A 25,959-nucleotide genomic window follows, 5' to 3' on the forward strand; every position below is an offset into this window, starting at 1 on the left:
CCTAAAATACAGATTCCTCTCAATATTTAGCATGCAGGAAAACAGTGAAAGATGATTAGAGCTTTCCATGTAGCAAACTCTTTTATCCAATGCAATTCTCATACATTGAAGGAACAGAGGAACCTGGGGTTAAGTGCCACAGGGATCACACATGGATTGCCCCTTGTGAGACCTGAACCAGCAACAATTTGGTTGTTAGTCCAGAATGATAGCCAATAGGTTACACCACACCATGGAAGCCATCCAAACAGATATCCTCATCACATTGACTGCCATGCATATCACTGTTTGTAAAATCTCATCCAGGCATTATGAAGTGGCCAAGAAAGGTGCTATATCTGAGTCAGAGCATTACAGTGAAGAGCATGAATGGTGGCTGTAATTTGGCTACCAGTGGGACAGCGTTGCATGGCTTCTGTGCTCTAGTTAGCCCTCCGATCACTCACTGCAAAACACCACTGGCAATGCCAGTCCCTTTTCTTCCTAAGGGCAATGAGGAGAGAGCTGTGGGAGGGAGGGCAGAACTCTGCAAGATTGAAGGCCATTAGTACAGACACCCACAGCTATCTGAAACGGGCAAAAAAAAACAGGCTCAGTTCCTGAGTGAATGACTTCCATGGCACCCCAGAGCCTCCAAAGATGTGCAAATGAGCCCTTTGAGTGCAGGAGGATAGGAACCATGAGAGCTGTTGAAGCGGTGCACCTAAAGTTAAAGGATTTAAAGAGCAGAGTAATAGCAAAGAAATATTATTGCCTCACTTTGTTGTGTTCGTCATTTTATAATCAGGAAGCTCACATAAAGGTTAACTCATAAAAAAAAGAGTTAAATTGAGTAATGTACAATGCATTCATTACATGCATTTTTTACATTAAAAATCCCATTAAATTGCTTAAAAGGTGCAATTTTCATTCCTGTGTCAATGTATTTCCTCTTGCAACAGCAACAGAAAGTTTGGGTGGAGCAAAGAGTGTTTTAGAGTTTTAGTTTCAAACCTAACATTTTTTTTTAACCCTATTGTTTTTGTGGTGTGATAGTTATTTAGCTCCAATCTAAGAGCATTTTTGGTTTTATTTTGTTTTAGTGTTTTGGTTTCAATTTAACATTTAGTGATGTTTTAATGTTTTGACTCCAACTAGCAGTGTTTTTTTGTTTTGTATTGTTTTGTTTAAGTGTTTTGGTTTGAGTCTTTTTTGTCTTCTTAGTGATGTTTAAATGTTTGGTAACACTTTAGTATAGGGTTCAGTTCACACTTATAACTAGTTGTTTATTAGCATGTGTATTATTAACTTATTGGCTGTTTATTAGTGTATTATAAAGTACATATAATGCATGACATCCATAATCCTACCCAATACCCTAAACTTAACAACTACTTTATAAACTATCAATAAGCAGCAAATAAGGAGTTAATTGAGGCAAAAATCATAGTTAATGGTTAGTTAATAGTGAGAATTGGACCCTAAAATAAAGTGTGACTAAATGTTTTATCTCTAGCCTAACAGTTGTTTTGTAATGTATTAGTGATTTGACTCCGACCTGTGAAGGTGAATATTATTTTTTCTAGTGTTAGTGATTTTGTACAATTTTTTTTTTTAGATGCTATAGTGTTCTGGCTCCAACATAAACATGTTTTATTTATTTATTACTATTTACATATTTGTCGCAATGGCTAATTATTTTAAATTCGGAAATTAAATCATCCATATCAATTTTCATTATCGTCGTTGTGTGCGTATGCACAGGACATCACCAATGCAGGAATCTAGCTTCGTTGGAAGATGGAGAAGCCCAAATCAGCCCCCAAAAAGTGGCTGGAAATACAGCCATTATTTAAATTTTGTAGAAATAAAGGATGACATAAACATCAATGTCACATGTAATTAGTGTAGTGTTAATAACACATTGTCTACTGCAAATCCCATCTTTTTTGGTTGGTTCTACCTTATTGAGCACTGTTCCAGATTTTGCTGCTTTATTAAATAACAGAAGTTGTTTAAAATATTGTGACTTGTCATCAGTTTTTAGCCAGCTGTGCTATTCATTTATTTGTAACTGTCATGGATTCAGAGGCTATTTTTGGGAAGTAATGGAAAAGTAAATGTTACTAGTAGTGTAAATAATTACTGTTGGCTAGGAGTGATAAGTAATGCAATAATATGCTTTTTGCTTTGTTGTTTTGATTCCAACCTAACAGTGTTAGGTTATATTTAATGATTTTGTTTCTACCAAGCTGTGTTTGTAGTGATGTTTAAGTGATTTGGCTCCAACCTAGCAGCATTTTAAGTTATGGTTAAAGCTTTGGCTCCAACCTTTATATGACTTGAATACATAAATTTGTGTAGATTAATGCTTGGTTTTAACTGATATCCTGCTATAATAATTGAATATATCAAATGCTGACATGATTTGCTTTATGCACATTGCCAGGAAATTTCACAGATAACCTTCAGGGATTAGCCACTTAGTTAATGAACCATTTTAATTATCTCAGGTCATCTCATCTGATTCCTCTCACTTGTGGAATTTATATGCACCTCTTTTGTCCCTGCTAGTAATTAACATTACATTTAAGATATTAGCTTAAGAATAATGTGGAGTAATTAAACAGGCTTATTTGATAAATGCACACTTATTTTGCTCCGTTTTCAATGTCCTCTTCATGAATAGTCTACAGTACATCTATTTGTGCTTGGCATATATGTCTCTTGTGCTGGCATAGCTTTGAATGAATGTCAGTAATTAGTGTGTTTTAATATTCTGACTATACTTTTGTATTCCAAACACAAAAACTGGCAGCACTCAATAATTCTTTCAAAAAATGATCCACTTAATACATGCTTCCATTGGACAATTAGCTTAGTGCAGCATTATTTCTGAAATGGCATTCCTGACAGAAAGATATAAATATTTTGGTGAGCTTCCTCAACCTACAACAGTAATAGTTCCTGTTCAAAGCTGTTGCATGCTGTATAATTATGCTCATTTATGCAACTATCACCTGCCACATCTACACGCAAACTTCGGTAACGCTTTAGTATAGGGACCAATTCTCACTATTTACTAGTTGCTTATTAGCATGCCTATTAATAACATATTTGATGTCTATTAGTACTAATAAAGCACATTTTCAGCATGTCATCTTAACATTCGGTCTGATTGTGTGCCTCTGTGCAATGAACATGAACAGACTGTGTAAATTACTTAAACTGCCATTCTGATGAGGGTTCTTCACATTTATTGCATGCCATTGTGTAATAAGGTACAAAGGCCAAAATACCACTTTTAGAAACTCTTTTGATTCAATATTGATGGTGAAAAACAATTTGCACAAAATAACATGGTAAAATAAATTTTTTTATCAAAAGCTAGAGGGATGTTTTCCCTCTTTTATGAACAAAGCCACTGTCTTTCTTTCAACCTAATCATGATTTTGGTGGTGTTTTAGTGATTTGGCTTCAACCACAGTCTGTCAGTGGTGTTTTGGCTCTAAACTAAAAGTGCTTTTAGTGGCCGTTTAATGTTTTGGCTAAGATCTAGTGTTCTAGCTTCAGCTTAACAATCTTTTTTGTTTTTTTGGATAGTGTTCAACAATGTTTTTGGAATAACATGAGTGCTTTTCACAAGTCTACCGGGGTTTCTTTCTCTTTTTTAGTGGTGGTGTTTTAGTATTTAGGCATAGTGTTTTCAATAATGTTGGTGGCATTTTAATGCTTTGGCTCCAAAATAAGAGTGGTTTTGGTGGAGTTTTCAGTGGCAGCTACACTTTATTTTAAAGACCAATCCTCACTATGAACTAGTTGGTTATTAACATGCATATTACTAGCATATTGGCTGTTTATTAGTAATTATAAAGCACATAATAATACCTTATTATACATGACCATATTTCACATCCTTTAACAACTATCTTATTAAATATTAATAAGCAGCAAATTAAGAGTTTGTTCAGGAAAACTAATAGTGAATTTGTGTTCCCTAATTTTAAAGTTACTATGACAGTTTGGTATTTTGGTACTTCGGTTTTTGGACAGTTTGTATTATTTTTTTGTGGTGTTTTTGCAGTGTTTCAGTTGGAGCCTCTAGACCCCAAGGGCTTTTATGGATAAGGAAAGTGTTTTAGGTTGCAGGCATCTGTGAGATATGGCATAAACAGGGTGAGGAACTAGATATTAGAATAAATCAGTAATCCCTTCTTTGTGCCCATGTTGATCATAATACTGCTTTAACATCATTCAGTCTAGTAGAAATTTGGCTGTACGTGAGCAGCAAATCTTCTAGCTGGTCTGTTCACAGCTGCCACATGACCCGTCAAGCACATCCAGAATGCTGCTGTGTTGTATTCAGCCTCTGTAAATTCTCATCACGCTTTTGCTCACAACTCTGCACTGCCCTCCCGAAGCTGCCACTGTCAAATCTGTTGCTGGACATTCAGTTTCTATGTCTGGCCAAGCTCCTCTATCTCTCCTCTGTTTTATTCTATACACTTCTGTAGCTTTGTTCTTCAGGGGATCAACACTCATAACACTCAGCACTCAGCAAACATCAAAACTAATGTGATTGTTCCATTTTTGTACTTGTTTTACTTTGTTTATCTTATATGGAGTAAATTTGTTTCCTTGTCTGAAATCTGAGATTCTTGAACACCTAGAGCCACATTGTGAGGAGGTTATGTCATTTAACTCTTGCTGCACTTGAGAGACATGATAAGGCAAGTGTCAAAGGACATAACTTGCAGTCAGTATATAGTCAGTCACCATTGACCCTCTGTTCCTGTTTTGAAGGTTCAATCAAAGGTTGAAGTTTCAAAAAAGGTTTAGAGCTCAGTAAGAAGCTGAGACAGATGGTCTTTCAGATCCTAGTTTCAGAGATGTATATCCTCAGTCTGTGAAAAAGTCAGGGGTACTTCGTCAAACAAGATAGCTACATTATTACCTGAAGCTCCTTAATGGCTGATGTCAAAATCTTGAGCTTTAATGTTAAACCTTAGCAGATCTGCACTTTAACCACTGTTTTTGGTTTGGTTAGGCTCTGATGGATTGGCACATCTGATTATATATACTGTATGTGTGTATATATATATATATATATATATATATATATATATATATATATATTAGAGGTGGGCATAGATTAATTTTTTTAATCTAGATTAATCTAGATTAATCTATATTAAAATGGTTCATTCGAATTCTGCCGAAGGAATTCAGAATATGTGTGTTACCCAAATAAAATTGACAAACAGTAAGTCTGTGAGAAGGGGTTTATCAAGCTAGGTGGTGCATTAGAAAAGGAACTCATCTCCTGTTTCCAAAATGCATCACAAAGTGCTTGAAAAAACTGTAAACTAATTCCACGTTGCACAAGGTGCAAAAAAAACCTTATGCCTGTTTTAAGGTACAGAAACCAAATAATTAAATGTAAAATATCACTGGATAGTCTTCAATGTAAAAATGAAATATACAATCAAACCTACATTTATTCAGACAACATTTCTCACATTATTACAGTTTTGCTATATATATATATATATATATATATATATATATATATATATATATATAAAATGATATCTGGTGTCTGAATAACTTTTGGTTTGACTGTTAAAACTACTGTAAAGTAATTCAGTCAAGAGCAGTGAGTGATTTTCATTTTCTTGGATTAACATTACAGCAGCCAGTCGCTAAATTAGGGGCGGTCACTTTAAGAGAAGATGAATGCATCCAATATAATACACATCCCATTTTTTTCCTCAACTGTTTACTCTCACTTAAGAAATAACTGAAAGTTCCCTATCTGTCGGTCACTACGAGTTATGTCGACCGACAAATGGGGTCTCACTTGGGAGGCCAATCATCTCTGATTTTAAGAGAAAACGCCAATGAAATTGGCAAGTGGATTAACACACCTGAGCCACTCCCCGTGCCAGCGGGTATAAATAGGGCGACAGGTGCATCCACTCATTAGATTTTTGCTTCGGAGCCGAGTAGTGGATGAAGAAACCTCTACAAAGCCATCATCTTTGTTTTGTTCTAACTGTTCCTGGTCGGTGTGACGGCGCATTACAGCGGTGTCCCTGCGAGTCGGCGATTCCCCTGGGCGCTTCGGCTAAAAGAGACAGTTCTAAAAGAGCAAATCACGGACGATTCGCGTCTTTTTCAAGATGCCGTTTCGTCCGTGTCCTTCTGGATGCGGTCGTTTCCTGTCTTCGGTTGACGGTCACGAGCGTTGTCTGCAGTGTCTGGGCGTCCAACACGCTGAGGCTGCGCTCGTGGATGATTCATGCGTCTACTGTGGGCGTATGAACATGGCAGTGCTGCGATCGCGTCTCTCACTCCTCAAGGGGAGTGCAGCAGACCCCTCTGTCGCCACCCGTCCCGGTCTCTCTGGCTCGAGCAGAGGGCTGCCGGCTGGCGCTCTGGGAGATCTGAGGATCACAGTGAGAGCTTCTCCGCCGGGCCACGCCCCACGGACCTCTCACTCCTCACGCAGCGACTGTCCACATCCCGGGGGAGCTCAATCGTGCAGCCGACGCGCTCTCACGACAGCTCACTTTCCCCGGGGAATGGCGACTCCATCCCCAGACAGTCCAGCTGATCTGGAGTCGATTCGGGGAAGCCCAGGTAGACCTGTTTGCTTCCCACGAGTCCTCCCACTGCCAGCTGTACTATTCCCTGTCCCAGGCCCCCCTGGGCACAGATGCACTGGCACACAGCTGGCCTCGGGCTTTACGCAAGTATGCGTTTCCCCCAGTGAGCCTGCTCGCACAGACACTGTGCAAGGTCAGGGAGGACGAGGAACAGGTCCTGTTGGTTGCGCCTTACTGGCCCACCCGGACCTGGTTTTCGGAACTCATGCTCCTCGTGACAGCCCCTCCCTGGCGCATCCCCCTGAGGAGAGACCTTCTCTCTCAGGGGCTTGGCACCATTTGGCACCCGCGTCCAGATCTCTGGAACCTCCACGTGTGGCTTCTAGACGGGACGCGGCAGACCTAAGTGATCTGCCCCCAGCGGTGGTAGACACTATCACTCAGGCTAGAGCCCCTTCTACGAGGCAGGCCTATGCTCTGAAGTGGAGTCTGTTCACGAATTGGTGTTCTTCTCACCGAGAAGACCCCCGGAGATGCCCGGTCAGAGTCGTGCTTTCTTTCCTGCAAGGTAGGCTGGAGCGTGGGCTGTCACCCTCCACCCTGAAGGTGTATGTGGCTGCCATTGCAGCACATCACGATGCAGTGGACGGCCGGTCCCTGGGGAGGCATGACCTGATCGTTAGGTTCCTGAGGGGTGCCAGAAGGTTACATCCTCCTAGGACACCCCTGATTCCCTCCTGGGACCTCTCTATTGTCCTGGCGGGACTTCAGAGGGGTCCCTTTGAGCCGCTGGATTCGGTTGAGCTGAAGTTCCTGTCTCTCAAGACAGCGCTCCTGATCGCGCTCACTTCCATCAAGAGGGTCGGGGACCTCCAAGCATTTTCGGTAAGTGAAGAGTGCCTTGTGTTCGGGCCGGCCTACTCTCACGTTGTCCTGAGACCCCGGCCTGGATACGTGCCCAAGGTTCCCACCACTCCCTTCCGAGACCAGGTGGTGAACCTGCAAGCGCTGCCCCTGGAGGAGGCAGATCCAGCCTTGTCGTTGCTGTGTCCCGTAAGAGCGCTTCGCATATACGTGGACCGCACCCAGAGCTTCAGAAGCTCTGAGCAGCTCCTGGTCTGCTTTGGAGGTCAGCAGAAGGGGAAGGCTGTCTCTAAGCAGAGGTTGGCCCACTGGATAGTGGACGCCATCGCCTTGGCTTACCATTCCCAAGGCGAGCCGTGCCCCCTGGGGGTGAGGGCCCACTCCACACGGAGTGTGGCCTCCTCCTATGCGTTGGCGCACGGCGCCTCTCTGGCAGACGTTTGTCGAGCTGCGGGCTGGGCGACACCTAACACTTTTGCGAGGTTTTACAACCTCCGTGTAGAGCCAGTTTCCTCCCGTGTGTTGGGTAACAGGTAATTGGCGGGAAGGGCTGGCTGGGTGTCTCGCTTGCTGCGCCATTCCCCCTAACATGGGGATGTGAGCGCCTTCTTCTCCCAGTGGAGTTCCCCGGTTGGCGTACCCTGGTCGAGCATCCTCCAGCACCCTCGGCGTCAGACTTGGCGGAGCAGTCTGTCGCCAGGCCCAGTACTGGCGTTAGCATGCCCGGAGCCGGTCAGCCCCTGTACTGGGCTAGGTGTCCATATGGCTGGGTTCCCTACGGGTAATCCCATATGTGTTTTCTTCCACGGTAAGGTTTCCCTTTTGGCAAACCCGTGTCTTCCCTTGACAGATCGCTCTGTCAGTCTCTTCTGGCAGCCGTTCCATCCCTGCTCCAAGGTAGGACCTGCCTCAGAGACCCTTTCCATATGTAGTACTGCCCCCTGGGTCAGTCCATATCGGTATATCCACATGTCACCTCCCTACGGGTAGGATGTGGTCTCCGTAGCGGCCTTTCCTAAAGGCTCGCTTCCCCATTGTCTTGCCAGCTGAAAGAACAAATAGGGAAGATTTGAAGCTATCTTTCACTGAAGGTTGAAATCCCTTCCATTTACTTTATGTGGGCGGAACAGCAGCATGGCCTTCTCCAGCAGCGATGTACTCACCCTTTGGCCCCTTCGGTACCAAGGTCAGTGAATTTGCGCTGGGGCTTTGGGAAGGTTACGACCTTAAGCGTAGCTTTTGTGGCACGCCAAGGCTTGTCAACAATTGCAGCGCCTCAGGGTTGTGACGAGGTTCAGGTTATGGCGTTTTCCATAGGACCCCATTTGTCGGTCGACATAACTCGTAGTGACCGACAGATAGGGAACGTCTCGGTTACGTACGTAACCCTCGTTCCCTGATGGAGGGAACGGAGACGTTATGTCCCCATGCCACAACCTTGAACCATTCGCTGTTGCCGGGACACGTTCTCGGCTCCTCAGCGTAAAACCTAATGAGTGGATGCACCTGTCGCCCTATTTATACCCGCTGGCACGGGGAGTGGCTCAGGTGTGTTAATCCACTTGCCAATTTCATTGGCGTTTTCTCTTAAAATCAGAGATGATTGGCCTCCCAAGTGAGACCCCATTTGTCGGTCGACATAACGTCTCCGTTCCCTCCATCAGGGAACGAGGGTTACGTACGTAACCGAGACGTTTTTTCGAGCATAATTTCCAAGGTGGATATTTTGACATAGTTTGTATGTATTTGTCAGCACAAGAGCAACGATAAGAAAATGCGATGTTCAAGTGTTTTGACGCCTTTCTCTGCGTGAGCCCTGAACACCAGAACACCGCGAGTACTGAATTGGGCTCTTTCATATCTTTTTGTTTGTTCAAACTGCGAATTGTATTTGTTCATTTAGGTGCAGGAGGGACTTCGAGGTGAACTTCGCAGAAGAGAGCTCGGTTCAGTGTCGCTGTCCGTGATACGCGACTCTCTCTCTCTCGTGCGCACCTAACGGCACGCGCTACTCTGTTCAGCTTTTCCGCGTCTAAATGTATCTGCTACACTGAGTGTGTACAGGTTGGCAGGTCTGGAAAAGTTAAGGTGTTGTCATTAAATGAGTTGTCCAGTTAATATGAGCTGTTTTAAAATCTGTAGATACTCTTTTTTTCTCTCTTGAAGGTTACAATTATACACAATAAGAAAACAGCTCTGTACTAAATTTAAAGGGGGGGTGAAATGCTAATTTTCACTCAATATCCTGTTAATCTTGAGTACCTATAGAGTAGTGCTGCATCCTTCATATCTCCAAAAAGTCTTTAGTTTTATTATATTTATAAGAGAAAAATAGTCTGTGCCAATTTTTCTGGAAAAACACGAGCCGCTGGAGGCGTGACGTGTGGGCGGAGCTAAAGAATCACGAGAGCGAGTAAGTTTCCCATTCGTTCTCTATGGTAGTGCTTAACACTACGGATGCGATATATTTGTGGCCACACGTAGATTTCCCGGCGCTGTTTCGCCTCTTCCGTGGCGCGGAATTCAAACAGCGGATACTCATCTGTCAATCATTCGCTCTGAAGGAGAGGAGACGCGTTTTACGATCGGAGACTTCTTCACGAAATTGTTTTGTTTGAACAACATACGCTGCCAAACTCCCCAACAAGCAGGTAAAGTGAATTCTGTGTTTCTTTTTAAAAAACTAAACTAAAAAAAACCGTATAATTAATTACTTATTATATTATCATATAATCATATTTATGTGATTAATTATAGCAACTGTTTTGAATGTTATGTGATTTTCAAGACTTAAGTGCAAAAAAAAAAAAAAAAAAAAAAAAAATATATATATATATATATATATATATATATATATATATATATATTTATATATATGTGTGTGTGTATATGTATATATATATGTATGTATATGTATATGTATATATGTCAACATTTACTGTGTGGTACAACTTAAAATAACTATTTCCTATGTTAAATTAACTTTAATTCTGTGATGCATCATTTATACTCTTCAGTGTGTCATATGATCCAGAAATCATTGATTATTTGCTCACAAAACATTTCTTATTGTAATCAATGTTGATATTATCATTGTCTCTACAATGATAAAAGCACATTATTTTCAGAGACTGGAGTAATAATTCTGAAAATTCAGCTTTTCATAACAGGAATCAATTACAATGATTAGAAAATATATTCAAATGTAAAAAAAACATTTAAAATTGTACAAATAAAAATGCAATTCTACTGTTGCATATATATCCATATAAATATAATATTACAATGGTGTATATATATATATATATATATATATATATATATATATATATATATATAATGAATTATAAAATACATTTGATATATTTAATTGGAATCTATATTTCAGGAATGTTTAGATGATGAGTGCTCTGTCAAGACACCCTCCTCCACAGAGTAGGTCACCCTTAAGACGGTCTCACTCTCAGTCCACCAAAACATCACACCAGACACTTTGACAGTGGAGGATCAAAGGTCAGAAGGGTTTCTTCCAGATGCAGGTAAATAAATAATTCATACAGGCCCTTATGTGTGTAAACTGTCTCTCTCAATGTGCACACAACACCAAGACGTTATATTTTAATAAAGTAATCCTGTTAATCTTCTGTAGAACACCACACCATTGGCCATAAAAGCGTCCCTCGTTCAGCTCACACTGGACCCCCTCAGAACAGCTGGTCTTCGTGTTGGACCATAGATGGACAGATCTGTTGAGAATTGCCCGTGAACAGCTCTTGGCAACGCAACATAGGAGCAAGGATCTTCTTAAACAGGTCGAAGGCTTTTTTTTCTTCTTCTGTGTTTTCCACAACTTTAAATTGTATTATTATTAATATTATTGTAGCTGTTGTTGTTTAATCTACAATTTTAAATTATTCAATTGATTTCCATTTGTTAAATAAAACATCAGAAGTATTGGCCTTGTTTACACTGTACTTTAGTGTGTTAATTAATTGTATTGACTCTGTATTGTTATTTTATCTTGCTCAGTTTTGTAAACATGTTAGTTTACAATGTTACGGCTATTATTAAACTCTGTAAATAAATATTTTATTTAAAATACTCTACCAGTCAAATGTTTTTCAGCAGTAAGATTTGTAATGTTTTTTGAGGAGTCTCTTCTGCTCACCAAGCCTGCCTTTATTTTATCCAAAGTACAGCAAAAACAGTAGCATTTTAAACATTCTTACTATTTTAAATCAGCTGCTTTCTATTTCAATTCAATTCAAGTTTATTTGTATAGCATTTTTTACAATACAAATCGTTACAAAGCAACTTTACAGAATTTATGTTTCTACAATATTTAGTAGTAGCTTATAAGTGGTGACTGTCAGTTTGTGCACGTTTGACAGGATTTTTAGAAAAATGAATACAAGTAGTCGTACGTAGTCAGCCAGACTATGAACATTATTAATATTATGAATAATTAATAATTATTATATGATGCAGTCACATGTGTAGCAATATTTGTTAGTTCTGTTTGTTGATTCAGGGTTAGCATCATCTGAGGTCTTCTGAGGGTCAGCATCATCTCTTCTCAGGTGTTCTGGATCCAGACTGGAGCTTGTGTAAATTCTAGTGGCAAAACATAGAAACAAATAGAGACATCATTAGCATAGCTGCTGATCCATCAAAGTAAAATGAATTAGTTTAACCAAAGATAAAGAATAATAATGCACTCACAATTTAAGAGATATATTATTTGAAAGCTTGGCGAAAGAGATGTGTTTTTAATCTAGATTTAAACAGAGACAGTGTGTCTGAACCCCGAACATTATCAGGAAGTCTATATATTTGAATATATACTGTATTTTATATCTCTGATGTGCAGCTGAATGGTCAGCATCATTCCTCCAGTCTTCAGTGTCACATGATCTTCAGAAATCAGAATAATATGATGGTTTACTGCTCAAATCTACTCAAATCGTACTATTTATATGTGTATATATGTACAGTATTTTTTTTTAATTTTCATCATCAAAATGTTTCATCTTTATCATCCCTTTTAATCAATTTAAATCATCCTTGCTAAAAAAAAGACATTTCTGTCATTTCTTTCCACCCAAAAGAATGGTATAATCTATATTGTTAAGAAAGCTTTTTATTTCAAATAAATGCAGATCTTTCTATTTAAAGAATGCCTGGGGGATTGTTTTTCTTGAGCAGTAAATCATATTATTCTGATTTCTGAAGATTATGTGACACTGAAGACTGGAGTAATGATGTTGAAAATACAGCTGCACATCACAGAAATAAAATACATTTTACTATATATTCAAATAGAAAGCAGTTATTTTAACTAGTAAAAATATTTCAACAATATAATTGCTTTTACTGTATTTTGGATCAAATAAAGGCAGGCTTGGTGAGAATTAAAAATCTTACTGTTCAAAAACATTTAACTGGTAGTGTTATATTTTTTTTTCTGTGTTCTCCACAACTTTAGATTTTATTATTGTTGTTGTTGTTGAATCTATACATTTAAATAGTTTCATGTATTTCAATTTGTTAATTAAAATACTATAAGCATTTGGCCTTGTTTGAACTGTATTGAAATGTTTTTTTTTTTTGATTGATTGAAACATGTATACATGTTGTTGATTTTCTTTTTTTTATTGATATTACATTTTATTGACTTGCTCAGATATGTAAACACTGAATGTTATAACTGTTACTATTAAACATAAATAATTATTTAATGTAAAACATATTTTTATTGTTTTTCTGTTCTCCACATCTTTATTTGTATTATATTTGTAGGTGTTGTTTAATAATCTATGATTATTTTATGTATATTTATTATTATATATTTTGGTTAATTTTTATTTTCATTTTTAAGTATATTACTCTATTATAAATAAAGTGAAAAACTTACTTTTTTGTGAGTTTTTGTTTTATTTTAATTATATGGGTTTTCTGTGCACAGTTATACAAATATAAATAGATGTCTCTTTAAAAATAAAGGCCTGAACCATTATCAAAATGTTATTTTTAATTATTCAAAATTTTCTATATTAAAAATAACTATTCCATATTATAATGTACATGTTTATTAAGATTGTTGCACATTTTGTACATCGTACAAAAAACAGTTATTACAAGATTTATTTTATCTGTTCACAAAGTTTGTTTATTATATGTTAATCATAATTAAAGTGTAGATGAAAAAACGAATATGAACTCATTTTATAATATTTGTGGCCGAGACGGGATTCGAACCTCTAATTCTGTGTATTTTACTCATCCCGCCTCCCTGCAATTTCCTTCGTTTCTATTGGCTAGTCAGCGCTGTACACCTATCCGCGACTGGCCACAAGGAGGCAGAGACATTTTAAGCAGTTTTACTCACCGCCTGCGGTTCCAACACACGATCGTGACCCTTTTTCGTTGGGATTGCATCATCCTTAAGAAAAAAACGATACGCAAATCCGTCGTCAAACTGGGCCTTGTTTGTAAAACAAGCATCTTCGAAATGCAGGGAACAAACCAAAACACTTGCACAACTCCGTCGATGCTCTTTAAAAATAAACTCCGTCCACTGGTCCCTTAATGCTGTTTTTTTTTTTTTTTTGTAATCTGTGCAGGGTTGTCTTGCCCTGGCAACCAAAAACACACTTCTTTTGTGAGATTTCGCGACGCTCTCGCTCTGATCAGTGAATGTCTGTGCTCTCAGTGCTCTGCTATACGGGAGCGCGCACTCTTCCAGCAGAAGTGCCCTCAGGACCCATATAAGGAAATTCCGCTCCATTTAACGTCACATAGAGCCATACTCGAAAAAAACTTTCCGAAACTTGTGACAAACCGGAAGGAGTATTTTTGGAACAAAAATACTCCTTCAAACGCACAACTAAATTTTTGAAACTTTGTCCATGTTTAGCATGGGAATCCAACTCTTTAACAGTGTAAAAAACTCAGTATGCATGAAATAGCATTTCACCCCCCCTTTAAAAAAATCACAAAACTCTAACAGCAACTATATTTCAGTCATATTGATATTAGAACATTGAAAGAACACATACTATAAATAAGTGAGCGCTCTGTGAGTTCTTTTAGGCCTTTGCAGAAAAGAGAATGGCGATAAAGCCTATGGCCATGGGCCAGACTGCCCGCCTTTATAGCGTCCTTGCTCACCGTTGGAGTGAAATCAACCGTTTAACCACATCTACATCTACAACTACACAAATGAGAGAGTTTAAGCCTTGTACTACTTCAGTGGAGCACCAGAATGAGAAAATAATGAGCATCCATCAATCCAATGCAGTGTTGCTTCAGGGAGACGCTGAGGGCAGTTTTTAATCCTCTGAACGTGTGGCTTGAAAAACTCCCACAGCAGTATAAACTACAGTTTTTTAACTCACACTTTCCAGAGCCAAGTTATGGAGAAACTGAAGTCCTCATGAGAGTCTGTGGAAAAAAGAAAGAGGAAATCAAGTATGTTCAAGATGAAAATACAATTTTCACTCAAGTTTCTGAGAACTTTTTGTACTGATTTTTTCCCCCTGTCTTCTGGCCGAAGTCCTAGAAACACCAAATTTGGTAGGATCGTCCCAAATCCACCCCACTACTACTACTACACACACACACCCTGATCTGACCACAGGTGGTGCTACAATAATTACTTCTGAGGTTTCACTCATATCTCTGAGTCCATAAATTCAAATTTTCCCTGATTCTCAAGTTGAACAAAAATTATATTTACGATATAATTGCATTGCAATTTTCCCACCATTTTGAGATTTTTGAAATAAATTGGAACAAGATGCTGCATCAGGAGTGACACAATAGGGAACACCTTAGCATCACTGTTGATTGCACTTGAGTGCAACTACGAAATGGAACCTATTTTAGACTGTTTACCCAATTGACCCAAGATTTTGCATGCATCATCTAGAGGCCTTATGAAATGCTCATGCATACAAATCCAAAAGTGAAAGGGAAAATCCTGTTGGGTTTAGTTGAGGGAACCAGAGTGATGCTAACTGGGTTCTGAGCTTCTGGGCTGGCCAACAAAAATACATAATCCTTGCAGCACTCTAGGTTTTGTACAGGAAACAGAAATGATTTGTTCTCCTCCAAAATCCCTGCCGCATCAGCATACATGAGTTCAATGACCGTCCCACAGTGAGCATGCTTTTTATAAGCATTGTCAGCCACTTAGATTTTACAGTGGGTGATTTGGTTTATACTGTGAGTCAGCAGGGTCTGTGGCCTTACACAGAGAAATAACCCGCAAGTCTTGTTAAGGTAATGATACACCTCTAATGCACTTTTGTTTATATCTGCAGCAGAAAATGAGGTTGTTAATGAGTGCAGAGCATCTTGATCCCGAGGGTGGATATAAAAATAGTCAAGACCTCTTGCATTCTTATTCTGCAATGTGTGTTACACTAATTACCAAGACATGACTGACTGCAAGAAGAAGAAGAAGAAGAAAAAAAAAGCAACTTACAGTGCATTCAGGCTATTTTACCTATCATGTGTTCCCGGGGAATCGAACCCCCAACTTTGCGCTTGATAAAGCAATGCTCTACCAATTGAGCTACAGGAACACTAAGTTCTGAAATGGAGCCAAAGTGAGAACAAGAAGAAAACAACAACAACATTGCTTTTTTCCCTTTTCCTATGTGATGTATTTAAATGTGCAGAAATATCTGTAAGTCATTCGTAGGTTGAACATTGACAGAGATTTTTTGTGTTTGGGACAGGACTATCCATTTTTCTAGCAATATCAGACAGGTGAGTGCTTAGGAAACCTGTTTGAAAAAAACCCAACTGTTTGTAAAACAGCTGTATGCCTTTTAAGTACCGTTTAGACTTAACACAATTATTTTAAATCTAAAAACTTTAAATGACCCCGCAATGCATGAGTGTTTTGGGATAATCAGCACTGCTGTTCATTTACAGCTATGAATTCCCCCTCAATTCTAATGAAAGATGGAAATTTCCTCAGTTTACTGGAATTGTTTAATGTGTTAAACGTTTTATGGGCAGAGCGTTGAATGTGACACTCACATCACTGAAGCTCTTTACTCCTTATTTACTGTAGAGTAACCTTGGCTCTCTGTACTTTTGGGTGATTTATGAGTGTTTTGGAAGGTGTATGTTCATATTCAGCTGTGAGTTGTGCTGTTGTCTTTATCTCTGTGAGTTGTGCGGTTGTCTTTATCTCAATGTTTTTGGTGTTTATAGGCTCAGATCACCCAAATATTGTAATTCTGTCACATGCTCTCATGTCATTCCAACCTTTTTGTCTTTTTGTCATACAAATAAGATATTTTTTTTAAGAATGTTTTGGTGACCATTGACAGATATTTTTCAAAGAAACCACTACTTTTTTTTTTTATTGCTCAGCATAAAGCTGGACCATACTTACAGTGGTATGTATTTACAGTACTTGAAGGTTTTGTGAACATTACCTGTTGATCAACAAGAAATGTAACATTAGGTTTTCAAAGGTGCTGTATGCAATTTTTTGACTGTAAAAAAAAAACAAAAACAAAAAAAACACAAAAATACCATAGCATGTTTGAAGATATTTTGAAAACATACTAAGTTCACATACTTGTTTCTTTGGAAAACAGTGGCTGAAACAATTAATCAACTTGTAGTGCAAGGCTTGCCTTACTGTTTGTGTTGCCTGTCCTTAGACTGGAGACTCACGTAGGTTGCCAGATTGAGGCGGCTGGAGAAACAATGCTCTCCAATATTTTAAATATGGACTGCAGTACTCATTTCAAACGGCTAGCTCTCAATATTACACACTGCACCTTTGAACGTTTTTGATGCAGAAGATGACAATTTTTAGGTAAACCATTCCTTTAACCATCTGTTACTGTTTTGACCCCAAAGGATCTGTTTGACAATCGTATGATGACGGTTTCCACCAGTGCTGTTTCACATGAGAGTACTGTAGATTTATGGAAAACATTCACTGAAGCCTATACACATCCTGTTTTTCACCTTGAAGACATTTATAGGCCTTTGGCTGGTCAGTGTTTTAAAGCCTGTGCCTTCTCAACCCCCATTCAGAGGACTGTTCAGATTTCATCTGTTGTGAGTGTGCAAATGAGAGACACCCCTTCCTCCTGACGATGAAAAACGTCTGTTGTCTGTTCTTTGTCATTCATTCAGATCTCCTTCTGTACCGTGAGTCTGTCTTAAATCTTTCAAGAGATGACTTTAGGTCACGTATGAGTGGATGGACACATTTCAGGCAACGTTTTCCAATTGTCCTGCAGATTATCCTTGTCTGGGCACATCTGGTGAACATTCAGCCATGCTGGCACTGCCATTTAGCACAACGGCAAGCGCTTCTCAATCACTCGATAATGCTGGCATGCCGATAGTCCAAATAAAACATATTAGTCAGCCAGTGCCAAACTACGTGGAGGGGAAATTTGAGCTCAGTGCACAATCAATGCCAATAAAACCAAAAATGAACAATTCTCTTATTCACTCACCCTCATGTCATTTGTCTAGGTCTATGACTTGGATACATGGAAAAAAAATTAAATGTTACAAAAAAGTGAATCGACAATATTTTCTTAACTGTATTATATATCACATTTCATACACAGCTTTGTGAATTATTTTGGAAGACTGTTTTATTATTATTCAATGGCAGAAACAAAATAATTGCAACGTTTTATCTTTCAATTTAGTCAGACCCACTTTATATTAAATGGCCTTAACTACTATGTACTTACATTTTAATTAATAATTTAGTACAATGTACTTATTGTGTACATACATGTTTTTACATTGTACTTATATAAAAAAACTACATGTGATTACATCTGTATTTAATTTCTGTAATTACATTTATAATTACACTGTTGACCCATACTTTACACCTTAACCCACCCTTAAACTTACCCATACCTCCAACCCTCTCCCTAACCTTACCCCTTTCCCACCTCTATAGCAGCAAAAGTGTTTTAAAATACAATATGAACACAATAAGTACATTGTACTTATTTTTTATGTAAGTACATAGTAGTTAAGGCCACCTAATATAAAGTGGGACCATTTAGTCTTTTTGTATCTCACAGTTCTAACCTTTTTCTCGCAATTGCAAGTTTATATTCTGACTTTATTCCTCAGAATTGTGACTGTATATCACACAATTCTGAACTATAAGAACGTTATAACAAAACCTTGTAAAAACTGTTATAACAATTGAAAGAAATAGTCAGAATTGCGAGACAAAAATTTGCAATACCTTTTTAATTTAGCTTCCATGGATTATCCATTGCATCACATCACAAAAAAATTAAAATACGCTGACACAGCAAACATATATATTAAATGATTTTAATGAATGGCATGTTAGGCTCAATACAGTAAAAATTATTACATAGTTTAATCAATAAATATAATTAAACATGGTAATTTCATTTTACATACAAACTGATTTATGTTTTTATATATTCAGTAAGTCAGTCATATTTATTTATAGAGCAAATTTAAGAAACAACAGCTATTGGCCAAAGTGCTGTAAAGAATTTAAACATATAACAAAATACAAAAGTCACCACAGAACACGGTGACAGATATTACACTACAGTTATGCCACTGTATACTCAGTATACTCTCTAAAAGTGTATTTTTTTTTAATATGGATTTATAATAATTTTAATTAATATATTTGTCCATGCTTCGTAGTTTAGTAGTATATAATTATATCAATATTTGTGTTATTTATAACCTTATTTCAGAATTTCTGGACATTGACATTCTGGAAAGGGTCATTATAGTGATTTTCTATTAGCATTAAATTAATATAAATGCTTTGAACATTATAAATATGATGAAAAATACTTTGGTACAAACAAACAAATGTATGAATTTCAGGCCTTATACCCAACAAAAGCCTTTCTTCTGGCACAGACACCCACAGCACATCTGGTCTGCTGTCAGTGTGTGCCAGCACATGCACTTTGTGGATCTGTATTAAAATTTTAACTTCAGGACACATGCTCCCCTGAATGATGCACTGTTCCATAAATAAGTAGTCTTCTTGAATGAAAACTCAAAAGAGAAAGGCAGTATCCCTAGAGATAATTTAAAAACCATTAAGTAATAAAAGACATCAATAATTGTTATATCTTCCTTTAGCCCACCTACACCTGTAATAGATCCTTGCAATTGTAAGTTCAGGAAAATGGGCACAATGGGTTTGTAAACCCCTGAGGGCTCATTATTCCATAATTATCGACACCTCATGGTTAATGAAAAGGGCTGACATATTTCACTCATTCATAGTGGTTACTCTTTTCCATCATAATTGCATTTCAAATAGATCTCAGACTGCGTATGCTGGGTCGGTAATAATGGAGTATAATAAGCTTCCCTGATGTATGTGCTGTACACAGACACATGCGAAACGCTACTTCACAGCCACAGAATAAGTCAAATTAGCTCTGCTGAAAGAACTCTCAGCATTTATTTATTTATTACAACATGCATGAACTCTGTTCCTGTACTATTCATTTACTACATACATTATAACATCTCCAAGCTATTTCCTGAGAACATCAAAATGTGTAAACTCATCATGTATGACGTAATTGCTCATGATAATACCTAAAACTATAAATGCATATACATATTAAACATATCACTATCACATATAATGAAAACTAGGTAACACTTCATTTTAAGGTGTCCCTGTTATACGTTAAATGTACTTACTATAATAATAACAATTAAGTATGCATAAATACATGAAAGTAAGCCAAACCCTAATCCTAACCTAAACATATAGAAAGTACATGTAGCTAATTAATGTTAATCAGTACTTAAATGTATAATTACACTGTAACAAGGACACCTTAAAATAACCAAAAATCATCACACTGAATTTGTTGTGTGCTGAAGAGCTGAAAACGAAAGATGGAAGTCAAAACGGAAATATGTTTCAATCTCTTTCAAACTGTGATTTTGCAAAAGTGTTTGAATTTGCTCTTATTGATACAAATCTAAGTATAAAACAAATATTAACTTTAGTCTCTGTCACTATGATGACATCCATTTTTCACAGGCATCGTGTGAGGACAGAAAAGCAGCATGATTTCTTCGTTCATACAGTATTTATGCCGCTCCAGTAAGCTGCTGTGTGAACACAACAATTCAAGAGCTGCCAAATCGAGAAGGTCGTCAATCCCAAACACTGACTGAGAGTTTACCCACAATCCTTCTGTTGTGTTCACAGTGGAGTTGAGCAGTCATTACCTCATCCATTGCATTACTCTGCTTTGAATGTTTGCCCTAGAGACATGTGCCACAGTGAGTTTGTTAAAAGCACATGCTTTTTTTCCCCCTTTTTCTACACAGTTCATTATGACTAAAGAAGAAATTCCCAGGGGGAGTCATTCGCTATAGCATTAACCATTAAATCACACACTTGTGAATAAGTGACAACTTACAATTTGCAGTCTTTTCCCAAGCAGTACCCCAGCTTTCAAATGAATTGCTGTGATTCAATATTGATCTAAAAATGACAATTACAGCTATGATGTATGGCCATGGTATGTTTAATGGTGGAAGAGAACAGAAATATATATGCTGTAGACTGTGGCTGTTCTGTGCGGTTACACTGATTAATATGGCTGTTATTCTGGCCCTGGTGGGCTTCGGGCAGAGCTGTAAATCCGAAGCCTAATTTATTGGTTACTTTGCAGTGCAGGAAATAACATTTGCTGTATAAAACTGTAAATGTAAGTTTACAGCAGGAGACAAATAGAGAGCTTTAACTTAAAGTGCCTCATTGGTGGTAATTTATGAGTTTTCTGCTAAAGGATAAGATCCCCTTTGTGATATAATGATCACAGTGTTATTGCAAACACATTCAGAAAGTTTTGTTGTCAAGGCATAATAGCCAGCACAAAGGCCTCGTCTTACTGTATATAATATGCATAATATAAAGCTCTAAAGGTGCAATTTTCACATGCTTCAATGTGTATATGAAAATAGCTGTGTTTGTATAAAAATATAACACACATTGCTAATACAGTGTTCTAGAGCGTTCTAACCTGCCAAAATAGTATTATAAAAGGAAACATGGCTTGTAAAAAATGATACAAATATACTGTGTATTTGTATGTAATATGCATATTGTTGTATAGGGTTTACTCTAGACTTTTTTTTTCTCACAGTTCTGTAATTGGATATAAAGGTGATATATAAATGGAGAGTTGTGAGTTACAAACACAGAATTGCAAGATAAATCTGCCATTCTGAGAAGAAAAGTCATATTTGTAGAACATAAAGTCAGAATTGTGAGCTGAAAAGTTGCAGATATACATTTGCAACACAATTAACTTTTTATTTTCTATTGTGTTGTGTCTGCAAGATTTGAGAAATAAGATTCTGAGAAATAAAAGTCAAAATTCCAAGCTTATTTCTCTAAAATGTATTTCTCTTTATTTAATTAAAACAATGTTTCTTCTTCTTCTTATTATTACTAATTAATGTGAAATTGGTGTTTTCAGTCATATTAATGTTGCTGATTTATACATTTATTACTCATGAGAGAGTGTGTGTTATAGTGATTTTAACACGGTTAAAGGTAGTTAACTGTAGTCCGTAGTAAAAGGTAGTCTATATAATATATAATTCTGTACATAATATATATATATATATATATATATATATATATATATATATATATATATATATATATATATATATATATATATATATATATATATTATGATTACATTTTGCATTTTGTGTGAACTGTTCCTCATGCAAACCATTAGTTTTCTGTAAAATAAATAAAATAAATAAATGTAATACAACACATTTACTGATATACAGTGGAAATAACTAATGACCCCACAGTAGCTGAGCCATAGAAACTGAGTTATTAGATTACCATTCTCAAATGTTTGATTTGCAAGATAGAAAAAGATACAGGTACTACTGTACCAACAAACAGTAAAATAAACTGTAATCAAGTTGAAGGTTCACAAATCCAAGCAGAGACGAGTTAATGAACAAAATAAATCATCTTGTCATACATATGGTATTAATTTGCTAATTTTACCCTTTTTCCATGTATTTTGTGGTTTGTCGTCCAAAGTTCTGCCAACAGACGTGTTTTTTTTCTTCTTCTCCCGATTCAAAAGCCTGAGAACTGCACGCAATATTGTGCTTACATATAGCATTTTATATGAATTGGTTAAAATATATTTTTAAGTGCAGTCCAAGAGAAGGTAATTTGATAGCAGAAGATCATAACTTGCAATGATTACAGCAGATTTTTCTTCTTCTTCTTCTTTTTTTTTACTTCATAAAACTGCAATTACAGTAAAGCTTGGTTTTCTCTTTCACCTGACTTTATTGCATATTTTGTCTAAATGAGGCTGTTTCTGACAGCAGCAAGTTCTGAAATTATGCAGGTGTGTTAATGAGCTGTGTACTTTTGCAGTGAACAAAGAAAAGGCTTATGCATTATCATTTTTATTTCCTCTATAACCACTGTTAAGCTAAAGTTATGTCGATTTCAATAAACTAAAATCATTTTGCATTTATTTTCACAGTGTATGTGCTTTTATGAGAGGACATGGAGGTCAGTGGTGGAATCTGACGTCATCTAAGACAACAGAGGTGTTGCCAACTCTGACTACATTTTAGCCATGCTTAAATATATATGATCCTTAAGTATATATGATTTCCCCCAAATGTTGACCTGGTCAAGAACCACAGAAAGGCACGGCACATAAACTTGAAAGTTAAAAGTAGCTTGTAATTGAGCAGTGAAGCCCAGCTGTTCTGGAGAAACTGGAGCCAAACCCAAAACCCTAGAAAAATATATAAAATATCCATATATATGAGGAAAGCACGGCCTATCCTCTATAGTGGCAACAGGCTACACTTTAAAATTAAACTGAAAGATACAAGATGCCACAGGGACTGTACATTTTCCCAAAGAAAAGCCTAAAGCTGTGTGGAGTAGGCAGTTTATCTAGACTACAAAAAAATAAAAATAATAATAATTTAATAGAGGCTGTAACCATTTCTTCACCACATGTATAATGTTCCCCCTGATTTACAGATATTACAAAAATATCATTGAAAATGTGTCTTAAGCAGCCAACCACACACTGAGAGAGGGAGTGGGGGATGAATAACCCTTTAACATTAACTAGAGGTTTTCAGTTTAGCAGAAATTAATTAATTAATGAGTAATGTTTTTTTTTTGGGCATAACGTACAGTAAACCAATCAGAGTCTCATCTCTCATCCCCTTTAAAAGCCAGTTGCGCTTTTGGGTTCGGGTTCGCTATTTGTATGGTGCAGTGTTTTTCTTTTTTTTTTTGATGTTTGTGTGCTGCTATGCGTCACTGTGTGTAGTAAGCTAAATGTATGTGCTTTGTGCACCTGCCTATAGGCACATATTATTAACATCCTCTTTAAATAACAAAGAAAAAAATATTGTGCCAGACTTTAGACAAGGTTTAAATTGGTCTATGGCGCAGTCTTAAAAATTAAGTTTTAATATATTTACAGTAGGAAATGTACAAAATTTCTTCTTGCAACATGATCTTTACTTATGATCCTAAAGATTTTTGACATAAAACAAAAATAGACAATTTTGACCCATACAAAATTGTTTTTTTCTAATTTTTTTTTATAGCTATTGCTAATAATATACCCCAGCAACTTAAGACTGGTTTTGTGGTCCAGGGTCAAATAGACTCTATTTTCAGCAGTCGCCGATGGTGGAGGCTGTTTCTCCATTCACATTACACTGTTTGTGCACTTAACCACTTAACTTAAAGCTTGATTTATGCAATGAAAAAGATCAGCATAAAATATATCTTCATCCACATAAATCAGCTTATTACTGGAGACACATTTTCAAATTAGCACAACTGTTTATTTGAGAGATTTTTTATTGGTTTTTGGCATTTGGAAACATGAGCGATCTTTTGATTGGTTTGTCTGTCAACAGTTGCGCTCCTCTCCCTTCTCTACCCCTCACTCTGCTCAATCTCATCAAAACCAAACACACTGAAGTGTTGCTTCTTGAAAAGGGAAAAGCAGAAATGATGTTTGACAGCTGTCACATATCTGTGAGTGATCTGATATACTGTGGAAAGAGAAAACCTGATGACACGAATGACTACAGTTCATTTAACTCTTACCGATGTGATGAAAGGTGTTCACAGCAAACATGACATTAGTTTTTCATCAAACGTCAGGAGACAGTCAATAAAAATCATGTCAGTAGGAGTCCCACAGACAATTTGGCTTCTCTGGACTGCAATATTTTGTTTCCCATTCTTGTTTCCATGCATTCACAATGAACAGCCACTAAAAACCTAAACAAAATGCAATAGCTTTGTGTGAAGTACAGAGTTTTTTTTTATGTATCTGAATATCTGGTTCACAAAATAATTCTAAATCATTCATTCATAAACTGGACTAATCCATTTCTCGGGTTTATTGAAGATTGAAGAAATATAATTTGGACCCTTTCTACAACATGACAGAAATACAATTCAATATTTTCTCAATGTTTATACAGTTGTTAAAGGGATAGTTCACCCCAAAATTAAAATTGTTATTACTCATGTCGTTCCAAACCAGTAAGATCTTTGTTCATCTTTGGAACACAAATTAAGAAATCTGATAGCTTTTCGACCCTGCATAGGCAATGCAACTGAAATGTTCAAGGCGCAGAAAGGCAGTTAAAATAGTCCATGTAACATCAATTGTTAAACCACAACTTTATGAAGCTACAATAAAACTTTTGGTGCGAAAAAAAAAAAAACATTGTCTTTGACGCATGTTTATGATTTTTTTTTTTTTTTTATTCCTTCTAAATAGGAGTTTCTGCTCCTATTTTGTGAACCATGTGTCTGAAGAGCAGCATTTAGTACTGTACATCTGGCCATGAGTTTGTTCAGGTCAAGCATATGGCCAAATGTCACAGGAAATTAATAGCGCTGATCATGGATTGCCAAATATAACCTGAAAGAAACTTAAGATGTTTTCACCTTCTCTAAAGTATTTGAGCTTTGGATTTTGAATCCCAATTCTGTATAATTGGTTGTGAAGTGGGGCCAGCTTTTAACATCTGATTTTAGTTAAGAAAGCCATTGTCATACCCCATATAATGGATTCCTTTCGTCAGAAAACCATCTCTCTGTGAACAACTGAGGCCACATATCTGCCCACAGAAAAACCTCCTGTCCTTCTTGTGGAGTTTTTTTTTTTACATTTTCTTTTTAGTCCTCATTCTGAAATACTGCCATTTTGCTAAGAACCTATTTTGGAGGGAGTGTAACTGATACAGAACTAAAGCCTGTTAATGATGCACACAGGACATCTGGTTGAGACATAGACCTTAGAAAGACTTCTAGAAGTCTCTGGTATTGGTATTGAACATCTGATTGATGGCATATAAAATGTTGAATCTAATTTCATTAAATTATTTACTGCTTACAGCAAGACTTGAG

This window comes from Carassius auratus, chromosome 20 (assembly GCF_003368295.1).
Source record: "Carassius auratus strain Wakin chromosome 20, ASM336829v1, whole genome shotgun sequence".
In the NCBI taxonomy this organism is placed as follows: Eukaryota; Metazoa; Chordata; class Actinopteri; order Cypriniformes; family Cyprinidae; genus Carassius; species Carassius auratus.